Consider the following 14,937-nt stretch of genomic DNA (forward strand, 5'->3'; position numbering starts at 1 on the left):
ATTAATTTTTTCATGAAATAAGCCCTTTCATATTATAACTAAAATGTCATCACCATGTCCAAGGTCATGTAGATAGATAATTCTACTTTTATTTTCATTTCTGGACCCTTAGGCAAAATATTAAAATACCTAAATTTTATTAAGAATACAGGTAAAAAGATTTTCGGGGAATTTTTTCTAACTGTATTTTCTTTGAGTTATATAAGATATTTCTTTACTTTGAATTATAACATTTAAAAAATATAGCAATGTTTGCAGAAATACTTTTTCACATTTATGGATTAGCATAAAGAGGATTTTATAGGCAGTGACCTCTTTAACTACTATTTGCCTATAGCTTGTAAAAGTTTGTGTTTGATTGTGTTAAATGTCACTCACTAAATTCTCCTTATCCAGATAAATGGGGACAAAAGGAAAACAAAAGTATGTATATACTTTGGTGTCATAAATGGATATTTCTATTTAGATGTTCAAAAACCTGAAAGAATTGATGAAAGGTGGAAATATAGGAAGGCAGAGCACAGCTTTGCTATTTTCAAATGCTACAGATGAAGTCCATATTGAAGAAAACAAGTACTACAAAATATGATCTTCATTTATATAAATTATAACTTTCCTCTTGGTGGACTATATAGGAAATATAATGGGAACCTGCCAAAGTAGTCTATGTCTATTTGGTCGTCATGCTTTTCTATATATGAATCAACAATTTGAGATTATTGTCAAACTGTCACCATCTATATCATGTTTTAGAGAAATGTACTGATATTTTTGGCATGTAGATGGAATGCTTCCCTAGCTGTTACTAATAAATGCGTTCTTGCCTATTTTATATTTAATTAGTTATGTCAGGAATAATTTCAGGGCTAGCAGCAGTTTTAATGCTGGGCTTTTAAAGAAGTCCTCTCAGTCAATTTATTTTTATAAGAAAATGTATTTCTCCTAGAAATCAATTGAAGAAATAATAGCCAAGTTCACACTCACCAAAATGATAGGCATGATTGTTGGCACTTAGATCTCTTCAATCATTCAATATAGGTCTGTAACTGAACTGAAAAAAGAATATCCAAATTTATAATTCTGTTATATGAATAAGAAATTTAATAAAAAGCACTCAGAAGAATGGAGTTCTAGCTGCACTAACCAAATGACTGTTATAACAGTATGAGTACAATGATTCTCATAGAGGCTTCTCTTCAAGATAAGAGAATTTGGCTTCATGGAGGATTCCATTTATTGCTTCTACTTCAAGTTCACGAGGGATTTCTTCATATTCAGGATACATTTGAATTTCATGCACTTTTCATGAAATTAAGCACTGCATAAAAAAGTTAACTTTTGGTCTTAACAAATGTATTGTCTTGCATGGCATTAAATTCTCCTTTAAAAGACCTTCTAAGCAGCTGGTATTTATAAGTAAAAAAAAAAAAAAAAAAGAATAGTTTATCCCTTGGTACAGTATCATTCAAAAGCTAATGATAGAAGAACATGAGAGCAAAATCAGTCTTATGTTGTTTAATAATTAATGAAGAAATATTTTATTTTTTGATAGAAAATAACTATTTCTTAAAATTAATTGTTTTGGCATAAGAGCAAATAAGCTCTATGGGGGCAAAAAATTATTGTCTCCTTTATTTCACTAATAAATACTAGGTGCCTAAATCAGGAACTGAAACATGATAGCTGCTACTTGAACATTTGAAGTCAGAGATGCTGAAAATATTTCCCCATTACAACTTACTATTTTTCAGGATTGGATGAATTTTACAAGGAAAATATTACCTGAAATTCATTTTGCTAATTTTTAAGCTGTTTTCTGCCAGAAATCACCTGTGTAAAAGGTAAGGGTGAGAGTGTTTTTCCCTTGATAAATTCATTGTTAAATATAAATACCATACAAACTTTGAATTACCTGAAAATATTGCTTTTTATGTAGTTGGAATTTATTTTCTAACTTACCACGAGTTTTCAAGTCTTAGGAATATGTGGTTTCATAAATACTTTAAACTTTATAATGAATGATTGAATTCTGGAAGACACTGCTAATACGAAAAGATCAGAGAAAGTTCTCTTTCTGCCAAAATACTCCCTGAAATAGTAGAGGGATGCATAACATCCAAAGAAAAGGTGAAGGACATAGACAAATTCACTAGGAAAGTGAAACATAGTAAGGAAAATAAGAAAATAATTTGCTGTATAAATTCCAATTTTTATTAAATTTTTACCATGTCAGTGAAACTCTTGGCATAAGTACCTTCATTCCTAAGAGAAGAAATTATTTCTACTCCAAATACATTTTCTGACATAAATGTCAAAAGATTTGATATGTAAAGATATTGTTGCTTTCCTTAAAATTTAACCCCACAGGTAAGTACTTGCTTTTATCTCTATCTACCTTGGTCTTTCTATACAAAATTTGCCTAAATTAATGTAAGGTTTTTTAAAGAAAATTTTCTTACTATAGAAAAATAAAACTTAGAAGGGACTGTTTTTCATATTATTATTTAACTTTTTTTTTTTTTTAACATCTCACTGAATTTTGTACGCATTCCATACAAAACACATGTCTAAATATTCTTTTACTTCGTGGTTACTTTATCAAGTTCTAGTTTCATTTGCTTCAACACTTTACATATTATTTCCTAACTTAAATCTTTCTTGACCTTTAACTACTACATGTCCAAATAGAAGATAATTCCACCACTGCATCTCCTTTAGATAAAGCCACTCTTACTGAATTAAAAACAGTCCTAGAGAACTTCCTAAATAAAGGCCAAGAATTGAAATTGGAAATGAAGATTGGTCCATCAATCCCATGTGGAATGATTGCCCATTTTGGAGAAAAATATGTTGATATGTATTCAGAAAACAAGATTCAGAAGCTGAGCAGAGCAATGTAGGAGATTTTCTAAAAGTGTTGATTTTCTGTCAGTGAAAATTATTAAACTTGGAGCAACAATAAAATGCTTCCTGAACAGAAGAAATAAAAAAAAAAAGCTCATTTTGAAAATTTTCTATAACCTTCAAATATGATGGGGTCTTTCAAATTGGTCTTTGGATTTAGGTGTTTATGCTACTGGTATATAGATTTTTCTCTGTTAAAAAATAAACATGGATAATCATATTTTCAATATTCTTGGTGAGTTTGGACTAAAATTTCACACTAAAATATGGATAGATACCACATTCAAAACAGCTGCTATGGCTATAGCAGTTCATTATTTCAGAATCAGTCAGCCTACATTTTTGTATTGGCATTCTCACCCATTATTATAGTGACAAAATATTATTTTATTTTGAAAAAAGATAAAATGAATTGCATAGAATCTTTCACAACTCCTCAATGCAGGGTTCATATCAATGCCAAATTAATGTCTATTGTTACACATATTTAAACAAAATGAATGAATTAGGTTAAATTACCAAAATAGAATCTATTTCTTTTTTTTTTTTTTTTTTTTTTTGGTCTTTTTATCTCTTCTAGGGCTGCACTGTAGCATATGGAAGTTCCCAGGCTAGGGGTCCAATCGGAACTGGAGCCGCCAGCCTATGCCAGAGCCACAGCAACTTGGGATCCAAGCTGCGTCTGCAACTTATACCACAGCTCACGGCAATGCCAGATCCTAACCTACTGAGCCTGGCCAGGGATTGCACCCACAGCTTCATGGTTCCTAGTCGGATTTATTAACCACTGAGCCACAACAGGAGCCCCTGTTTCTAATTTTAATGTAATAAATAATGGCAGATCATTCTCCTGCTGCATAATTTAAGAAACTCTACAAGTACTGCAAATCATATTTTCAAAGATATTGAATAGAGTTGTATAGGAGAACAGGTTACATGAACCAAAACTTCTGAGTGAATAGCCTTTCTTATGGGAAAAATCTGCCAGCAGCTATTGTCCTTTCTGGGGTCATTTGCTAGTTGTAGATGTGGGCTGTATATTGAGCTTGGCCCCCAGAGAGAGACAAGTGAGTTGGCACAGCAACCTGGAAACTTATAAAGCTCTACATGTGTGGCCTCTTTCCCCATGGAGCATTTATTCTTTTGAAATCCGCTATAGCAAATGTACCATGGCCACTCTCTCAAGACACTTACCAAATCTGGAAGTGTGGTGACATGAGTTAAGACCCAAATCTCCAAAGGGCTGACTAGGCTAAGGAGAGAGGGCACTGCCACACTCTCAATGGGAAGCTCAGATAACCCACTCTAGGGTTCCCAAGGAAGAGAGACAAGCAGAATTTCATCAACTCTGTCGCACCCTCCTCTCTTGGCCCCATTGCTCACTGAATTTAGGCAATTAGCCTCTTACTCTGTTTATCCAAGAAAAAAAGAGCCCTATTTGCTAAAAGATGAAATTATCCAGAGTTGTAGTATTTCCTAATACCCAAAGTCTGACATACCATTAAAATGTATTAGTAGGCATGTGAAAAAAAGCTATTAAAATAGTGGTTATTTTTATGTTAAAGAGGATAGAGGAAAAGATTAAAGATAGATAAAAAGATAGAGAATTTAAGGTGTTTGAAATCTATACATTTTTTGATCTTTAGAACTCATTGGATGAGTTTAGCAGCACAATGGACATGCACAAAGATAACTTCAGCTCAATCAAAGATAAGACAGTAAAGAATACTCAAAGCATAAATTGCAAAAAAAAAGAATGGAAGAAATAGAGAAGTACATAAAAGAAAGCCAATCACACAATATTAACAGAATAAAATAGAAAATTGCTTCAGTTGTCTCCATATAGGTACATCAAATTTCAGCAATTTAAGCAGTTAATCATTTTTAAATTTATGAGAAAATTAAGAAAATAAATAAAATTTCTCAAAGTTCTAGATTTAAAACCATCAAGTACCCTCTAATTAACATTAAACAAAATGGTGAAGTTTTACATACTGTTCCTCTAAGATCAGAAATAAAACAGGAGTTCCACTATCACTCAGTTCAAATTAACTTTATATTACTCTCTTTGGATCTCTGGCTGGGCCTAAGAATTGAACTGACCTGAAACCGATTACAAGAGAAAAGCACACAAATGTTATTGAATTATTTACATGTACCTGGGAGTCTTCACAAGAAAATGAAAACTCAAAGACGTGACCAGAGCAGGAAGATTTATACCTTTTAGACAAAGAATTGACAAAGATGATGGGATTTATTCCTTAAATAGTAAATGATAAATAAGTGACTGGGAAGAAAGGGTTAGATGAACAAATTTGTTCATACAATTGCCCCTCAGTATCCATGGGAGATTGGTTCCAGGACCTCTGTAGATACCAAAATCTCTGGATACCCAAGTTCCTTTTAAAAAACGGTGCAGTGTTTGGACATACCTTACCTATATCCTCCAGTATACTTTAAATCTTCTCCAGATCACCTGTAATACCTTATACAATGTAAATGATACGTAAAGAGTTATGAATACAATATACATGCCCTAAAAATAGTTACTGGTGCTTGCTTGGTATGTTCAAATTTTACTTTTTGGAACTTTCTGGAATTTGGGGGATGGGGGATACTTTCTATCTGCAGGAGGTTGAATCCATGAATGCAAACACCACAGATTTGGAGGGTTGACTGTATAGCAATCTCAGCCCTCACTTCTCTGTCTGTTGTGAAAAGAAAGTCTTCTATCCTCCTGGTACATGGAGAGTACCTTTCACATGGGAGATTTATCTCTTGTTTTCAGGAGGACAAAGGAAGGGTCAGAAGGTACTTCTTGCCCTGGCTGTTTCGTAAATACCTTTAATTCATAGTAAACATTATGCCAAAGTGGCATATTTTGAGGTGACATATTCCAAACTTCTTCACACTGGAAGTTCTAGCCAGTGCAAGAAGGGAGATAAAATAAAGTAATTAAGAGTTAAAAGGAAAAGAACAATGTGTGTCTATGTAGAACTAAATCACTTTGTTGTACAGCAGAAATGATCACAACATTGTAATCAACTCTACTTCAATAAAACTTTTAAAAATGAGAAAAAACAGTTAAAAGGAAGAATTCAAACTAACAATATTCATTGATGACATGATAGTACATAGACAGTAGAAAATCTATCTACGAAGTTCTAAAATTAACATACAAATTTATCAAGGTTTTTTACAAGAACAATATATAAAAATAAATCTATTTCTGCATATTAAAAAATAACTGGGACAAGAAATTTTAAAATATCATATACTATATATATAGCACTAAACTGCAACTATTATCTAGGACTAAAACTCATAAAAGTTATGTAAGACATTTACAATTCAAACAACAAAACGTCATTGAGAGAAATTAAAGAAGACAAAAAAATGAAAGAATACACCATGTTTATGCTATATAATATCCTATATTACGACATAAAGTCTCCCAAAGTGTTCTATGGATATAATTCTAATCAAAACCCCAGCAGGAAACTTTTGTTGAAATTAACACTTCCAACAACTTATATTAAAAGGGAAAGGCAATACTGAAGGAAAATAATGCTGGAGAATTTATACTATCTAATATCCAAGCTTATTAGAAAAGGTACTGTGTATAAAGCATTAAGTATTACTATAGAATAGACTTTATAAATCAATAAAACATATTCCCAGTGAACCCAGGAATAACTCCCACATAACCAGTCATAATATTTACCAAACAAACAAAAACACCACTGTGAAGTAGGAGGGAAAGGAAAACACTGTTCAATAAATGACGCCTTAAGTTCCTGTGGCTCAGCGGAAACGAATCTGACTAATATCCAGGAGGACTCAGGTTTGATCCCTGTGGGTTAAGGATCCAGGGTTGCTGTGAGCTTTGGTATAGGTTCGAGATGAGGCTTAGATCTGGTGTGGCTGTGGTGTAGGCCGGCAGCTGCAGCTCTGATTCCACCTCTAACATGGGAACCTCCATATGCCACAAGTGTGGCCCTGAAAAGACAAAAAGAAAAAAAAAAAAAAAAAAAAAAGATGCCAGAGCAAGTAGACATGCATAATGGAACAGTATGTCAGATCCTTTTTCTTTTTTTCTTTTTTCTCTTTTTTTTTCATTTTTTGTCTTTTGTCTTTTAAAGGCCACACCCACAGCATATGGAGGTTCCCAGGCTAGGGGCAGAATAGGAGCTATAGCTGTGGGCCCACGCCACAGCCACTTGTGATCTGAGCTGCATCTGCGACCTACACCACAGCCCAAGGCATCGCCATTTCCTTAACCCACTGAGAGAAGCCAGGGATTGAACCTGCATCCTCATGGTTCCTAGTCAGATTCGTTTCCAAGGCACCATGATGGGAACTCCTCAGCTGTAGATTAAAAAAAAAAAAAAACTTTAAGAGGAAAAAGAAGAGAGAAGAGTATCTTTGCATCCTTGAAGTAAGAAGAGATTGCTTAAATTTTTTTTTTTTTTTTTGGCCACTCCTGCTCCATGTGGAATTTTCAGGGCCAGGGATTGAACTCATGCTACTGCAGTAACAACACTGGATCCTTAACCTGCTATAGACACCAGGGAACTCCAAGAAAAGATTTCGTAAACAAGATAGAAAATGCAGTATTTTTTAAAGATAATAAATTTTCAATAAAATTTAAAACTTATATTCGTCAAAAGACAATATCAAGGGCAAAGACAAGGCAAGTCACAGTCTGAGAGATATTGGTCATACATATATAAGAGAAAATACTCATATATAAAATAGATAACCAACAAGGATTTATTGTATAGCACGAGGAACTCTACTCAATATTTTGTAATAACCTGTAAGGAAAAATTCTGAAAAAGAATATATATAACTGAATCACTGTATTGTATACCTGAAACTAACACAACATTGTACTTCAGCTGCACTTTAAAAAAAGGAAAAAAGTACTCATATATAAAATTAAAAATAGGAGTTCCCATCATGGCGCAGTGGTTAACGAACCGACTAGGAACCATGAGGCTCGGATCCTGTGTTTCTGTGGCTCTGGTGTAGGCCAGGGGCTGCAGCTCCAATTCGACCCCTAGCCTGGGAACCTCCATATGCCGCGGGAGCGGCCCAAAGAAATAGCAAAAAGCCAAAATAAATAAATAAATAAATAAAATTAAAAATATAAAAAATAGAATAGAAAACACAATATTGGACAAAAACCTGTATAGGCAACTTGCAATAGAATGTACAAAATAAAAATGATACTATGAGTCACATGAGAGAAGTTCACAACCATAAGAATATTTTAAATTAATCTTACGACAAAGTTCTAAACAATGTGAACAACTGGGATTCTCCTGCCTTGCTGGGAATGTACATTGGTATAAGTATTCTGGAATTCTGTTTGGCAATGTCTGTTGGCCTATACTTAAACATATTATACACCCAGAAATTTAATTCCTGAGCACATACTCTCAAAAAAAAAAAAAAAAAGGTGGCATCATGTGTTTCTGAAAGACTACTACAAAAGTATCTGCAGCAATAATAATTTAAGCCTCAAGTGGGATATTGTCTAAATAATCTTAAGAATATATAGTAGGATATTGTCTAAATAATCTTAAGAATATATAGGGCTTAAAAACTGATACATCCACCCAGTGAAATATCAAACGGCCATAAGATAGAACAAACTACTGATAAATTCAACAACATAAATGCACTTCATGGAAATGATGTAAAATGGAATTGGGAATGGATATCCTAGGACCGACCCCAATTGTATTTTGGAAGCACACAATTTACCTGGTTTATAGGTTCATAACTGCAGAGTAGTTTTGTCTCAGGATGAATCATATCTTGAGTTTCACCCACACCTGATTTATCTGATACTTAGATGAGACTTTGGACTTTAGAATGGATGCCAAAAGTTAAAACTTTTGAGGCTGCTGGGTGGAATACTTGTACTTTGCATGCAACAAGGATAAGAAATTTGAGCAAGGGTGAGGGGGTGTACAGATGGAATATAATGAACTGAATGTGTGCATCCCTTCAAAATTCATGTGTTGAAGTCTCGACCCCCCTACTGTGATAGTATTTAGAGATGGGGCCTTTGAGAAACAACTAGGTTTGGATGATGTTATGAGAATAGGGCCCCATGATTAGTGTTCTTCTAAGAAGTAGAAGGAGAATCCTCTCTCTCGCATGAGAGGACACAGTAAAAAGTTGGTCCTCTGCAAGCCAGGAAGAGAGTCCTTTTCAGAACTCAACCACTTTGATTTGGGATTTCTAGCCTCCACAATGGTAAGAAAAAAAATTCTGTTGTTTAAGCCACCCAGTCTATGGTATTTTGTTATGGTAGCCCAAGCTGGCTAAGATAGGCCTCATTCATTTATTCAAATGATATTTATTGTGAACCTATTACATATCAAAGCCTACTATAGGCTCTCAGGATACAGAAGTGAACAAATCAAAAAATATCTTTCAATGTGTTATCTTCAATTAGCAAAACTCTGAGAGACAAAAGAGAGTTAATTATGTAAATTCTCATACTTTGTTGGTATCCAAGATCTCATCTTTCACCCTGTTGCTGTTGATTTAACATATCATTCATATTCAATCTTAAATTTATATGTGTGGGAAAGTCAATTGATATATCCTAAAAAATAACTGCTATTTTTTTACCTAATATATATATTGATTGCATCCACACATGAGGTAAACTATGTCTAAGAGAAGTAATAAATACTTCTGTTCTAAATGAGTCCAGAAATGAACCTATTTATTTCAGTGTTTACATTCCATACTCTTTCATAACTCTTTCCTTTGCTTTTTCGACATAAAAGCAGATCTTAAATCATTCTTATTGGTTATATTTTGTGATTCTATAGCATAAGCATATAATCTAATTAAATTTTGTTCCATTAGCATAATATGTCTTAAAATGTTACCAATACTCAGGTCAATCTTTTCAATGTTCCTATTTCCTGTATGATTATCTAACTTAGTAGTATGTGTAAAGAATAGTCAAATACTGTTTGGTTTCTTAACATAGTTCTCTTCATGGTTGACGTATTTAGTTTCCAATCTGCACCAAAGCAAATATGTGCATTTGGTGACTATCTTAAGACAAAATGTTATAACTACTAAAATTGAGTCTAATTGCTAGTTTTCCCTTTAACATCTCTGCTATTATAAAACAGCATGTTTATCTTCATATTTTCTTTAGTCATAGCTTAATATGTTAATTGATGTTCTTGTGAGAAAATAATGTTTATTTTGAAAGCTTACTATACTGTAGTAATAATTAGTATTAGACACAATGCCATGGGAAGCAGCGATGGTTACATGAAAAGAGCAATGTTCTTAGAAGCAAAAATTACTTAACTTGAATCTCAGTCTCATCACATGTTACTTTGTTCAATCTACTAAACCTTTTATTTTCATTTTTAATTGTGGTAATAAATACATAATATGATACACTGGAGGCAATTAGCACAATGTTGTATCAGATCTCTAGAAATGTTTCATCCTGCATGGCAAACTCTATATCTATTGAACTGCACATCTCCATGTCCCCTCACTCCCACTGACCACCATTAACCTTTTTGTTTCTATGACTTTTAGATATCTCATATAAATGCAATCATATGGTATTTACGTGAAATGTCTAAGCAAAATGTTAAAGATCAGCTTGTCTTCTCTTGTCTGCTTATATTAAGATGTGAGAACAGAGAAGACAGAAGACTTCGAATTAATAAACAAAACGGGAGAAACCTTAAAGCTTTAGAAAACTTAACCTATCCATATTGCAAAAAATTGAGCACACGAAAGATGTGTCCAAGTGACCTCCTCTAATTGATATGGGAGATTAGTATGGATCAGCCATCTAAACAGAAGCCAGGAGCAATAATGTCCAAGACAATGGAAGAATGACCCTAAAGATGATTCAATGATCACCAAGGCCCCCACTCCCAGCATAATCCCAGAGAGTATGAACCTGGGAGACATGGCTGCTTATGCCTGGGTTTCAAAGGACAAAGATGCCTAGCATAGTCATGACATAGACAGCCATGGATCCTGGCTGAGAGCTGCAGCAGAGGCAGGGCCCCAGTAGAGAGCTGTAACAGGCTGTTCCACAGAGCCATGGGGACTGATTTTCCACCCCAATATACAGAGACCATCAAGGCAAACAAAATTATTCTCAAGACTTAAGATCTAATGGTGTTTTCTCCATTAGTCTTTGGACTTCTTTGGAACCTGTCACTTTCTTCCTTCCTAATTCTCCTTTTTTGGAATGGAAATGTTTATCCTATGCCTGTTCTCACTGTTATATTTTGGAAGCACATAACATGTTTGGTTTCACAGGTTCACAGCTAGAGAAGAGTTTGCCTCAGGATGACTCAAGCTTTGTGTCTCACACATGTCTGATTTAGATGATATTTACAAGACTTTAGACTTAGACTTTAAAGTTAATGCTGGAATGAGTTAAGACTTTGGGGGCCTTTGGGATGAAATAAATGGATCCTGCATGTAAAAATGACTGAATTTGAGAGGCCTGGGGTAGAAAACAATAGACTGAATGTTTCTCCCTCAAATTCATATATTGAAACCCAATTTCCCAACAAAATGATATTTGAAGATGGAGCTCTTTGGAGGGTGTTTAGGTCTTGAGGGTAGAGCCCTCATGACCGGGACTAATATTTCTAAAAGAGACCCCACAGAGTTCTCTTCCACCATGTTAAAACACAGTGAGAAGTTGGATTGCTTACCATCTGGTGGTCATACCCATGTTACAGGGATCTGAAATCAATTTCCACATCAGTCAAGCTTTCAAATGACTAAAACTCCAGCCAAAAATCTGTCTTCAACTTCATGAGAGATTCTGGGCCAGAATCACTGAGCTAAAATGTTTTGGAGTTTCTGACTCTCTGAACCTATTAGATAGTAAATGTTTCTTGCTTTAAGCTTTTAATATGGGATTTAAATTGTCATGCAGCAAGAAATAACTAATAAAATGAGCATTTGGAAGCAAATGAAGCAAAATTTATTTAGGCATGTCACAGTATAATAAATAATCAGTGCAAAAGTATAATTCTTAAGTATGGGGATATTTTAATGCTCTTGTATGGATAGGGTCTATGTTAGGTTTGTAGACATTCTCTAGTTTTAGTTCAGATAAGTTATACAATGCATGTATTACAAGGTCATTTGTTCAAAGTTAATCCCCTACCAGCTTGACTTTTAGATGAGAATTTGGTCCTTTGCAATCCCCAGGGAAAATGGCTAGAATCTAGTGCTTAAGGCAATTGATTCTCAGTCAGTCACAATCCTTAAATTCTAGGCCCTGATCATATGAGGAGAGAGCTGTTGCTTCACCAGAAAAAATGCTTATGTGCTCAATCCTAATGGCAACTCGTCACATTTTAAACTGGATTTCCACATCTTTGGCCTCTCTTTGACCATAGAAGGCAGTCCTTCCTTATCACTCATCTGGCCGGGTGGGAGAAGAGGTCAGGCTCTGCCATGTTATTCATTCTGGATTCTCATAAAGGCAAAGATGAAAGGGAGGCCTTTCATACTTTCCAAATTATACTTTTTAAAAGTTGCCTAAAGGTTGGGATCCTTTGTTGCAGAGTCTGATAGATCTTAGTGTAATTGTCTACAACGTAATGAGCACATTTCTACTGAATAACAGAGACCACTGTGGGGGAAAAATACATATATCCTTATCTATCCATCTATCTATCTATCTCTCTGAAATACTGTTTACATATTTTGGACAATGGCTAGGGTTGGACTGTGAATATAAGATTAGAAAAAAAAGGTGTGCCCTACCTTTACAACAGCTTTTATATGAGGTACCTCCCATGCTATATCACAAAAATGAGAAAGCCAAACAAAGTAATTTGGAAAGGTAAAAACAACTAGGATATGCGAAGCAAACTAACAGAGACTAGAGCTATAAGAGGAAAAAAATACAAAAACTAGCATAGGAGATACTATAGATATTTGCGTGAATACTTATGTATGCATGGATATGGTGAAAGTTCACAACTGCTAGCAAAGGTAGCTTCAATATAATACATTCCCAAGCACACAAATGACAGGGAATCGTCTAAATTCACACTTGACAGAAGGTGAGATAGTGATAAACTCAGTGTTCTTTTCACAGCAATCCCAGAAGTATCATACCTTAACAAGCCCTGGGATAAAAATTCAGCAAAGTAGCTGGATACAAGATTAACATTCAGAAATCAGTTACATTTCTGTACACTAAAAATGAAATATTAGAAAAGGAATACAGAAATACAATACCTTTTAAAATTGCACCCCCAAAAATCAAATACCTGGGAATAAAACTGACCAAGGAGGTGAAAGACTTATGTGCCAAGACCTATACAACAGTAACCAAGGAAATAGAGGATTCAAATAAATGGAAAGATATTCCATGTTCATGTGTTGGAAAAATTAATATTGTAAAAATGGCCATACTACCCAAAGCAATCTACAGATTCAATGCAATCCCTATCAAATTACCCATGACATTTTTCACAGAACTAGAACAAACAATCCAAAAATTAATGTGGAACCATAAAAAGACCCAGAATTGCCAAAGCACTCCTGAGGAGCAAAAACTAAGCAGGAGGCATAACTCTCCCAAACTTCAGGCAATATTACAAAGCCACAGTCATCAAGACAGTGTGGTATGGGTACCAAAACAGACAGACAGACCAATGGAACAGCATAGAGAAGCCAGAGATAAACCCAGACACCTATGGTCAATTAATCTTCGATAAAAGGAGGCAAGAATACAAAATGGGAAAAAGACAGCCTTTTCAACAAATATTGCTGGGAGAACTGGACAGCCACATGTAAATCAATAAAACTGGAATATACACTCATGGTATGCACAAAAATAAGTTCAAAATGGCTTAAAGAGTTCAACATAAGACAAGTCACCATAAAAATCCTAGAAGAGAATGTAGGCAAAATATTCTCTGATATCAACCTTACAAATGTTTTCTTAGGTCAGTCTCCCAAGGCAAGAGAAATAAAAGCAAAAATAAACCAAGGGGACTTAATCAAACTGACAAACTTTTGCCTGCAAAGGAAAGCATTTTTTAAAAAAAAATTATGAATGGGAGAAAATACTTTCAAACAATGCAACTGACAAGGTGTTAATCTTTAAATATACAAACTACTTACACAACAGCAAAAAGAAAAAAAAAAAAAGGAAAAATGGGCAAAAGACCTGAATAGACACTTCTCAAAAGAAGACATACAGATATAGATGGCCAACAAGCACATGAAAAAATGCTCAACATCACTGATTATTAGAGAAATGCAAATCAAAACTACTATGAGGTACCACCTCACACCAGTCAGAATGGCCATCATTAATAAAGCTACAAATAACAAATGCTGGAGAGGGTGTGGAGAAAAGAGAACCCTCCGACACTGTTGGTGGGAATCTAAATTTGTACAACCACTATGGAAAACAGTATGGACATACCTCAGAAAACTAAATATAGAGTTACCATATGACCTAGCAATCCCACTCTTGGGCATATATCTGGGCAAAACTTTCCTTGAAAAAGACACATGCACCTGCATGTTCTTTGCAGCGTTATTCACAATAGCCAAGACATGGAAACAACCTAAACTATCCATCAACAGATGAATGGATTAAGAAGATGTGGTGTATATATACACAATGGAATACTATTCAGCCATAAAAAAGAACAAAATAATGCCATTTGTAGCAACGTGGATGGAACTAGAGACTCTCATCCTGAGTGAAGTAAGTCAGAAAGAGGAAGACAAATACCATATGATATCACTTATATCTGGAATCTAATAGATGGCACAAATGAAACTTTCCACAGAAAATAAAATTATGGACTTAGAGATCTTTGGTTGTCAAGGGGCAGGGGCTGGAGTGGGATAGACTGGGAACTTGAGGTTAGTAGATGCAAATGATTTCCTTTGGAATAGATAAGCAATGAGATCCTAATATATAGCCCTGGGAAGTATATCTAGTCAATTATGATGGAGCAGGATAAT

The sequence above is a fragment of the Sus scrofa genome, chromosome 14 (assembly GCF_054392235.1).
Source record: "Sus scrofa isolate SSC_HxYL_T2T_F1_AM1 chromosome 14, Sscrofa_HxYL_maternal_Yorkshire_Landrace_v2.0, whole genome shotgun sequence".
Lineage (NCBI taxonomy): Eukaryota > Metazoa > Chordata > Mammalia > Artiodactyla > Suidae > Sus > Sus scrofa.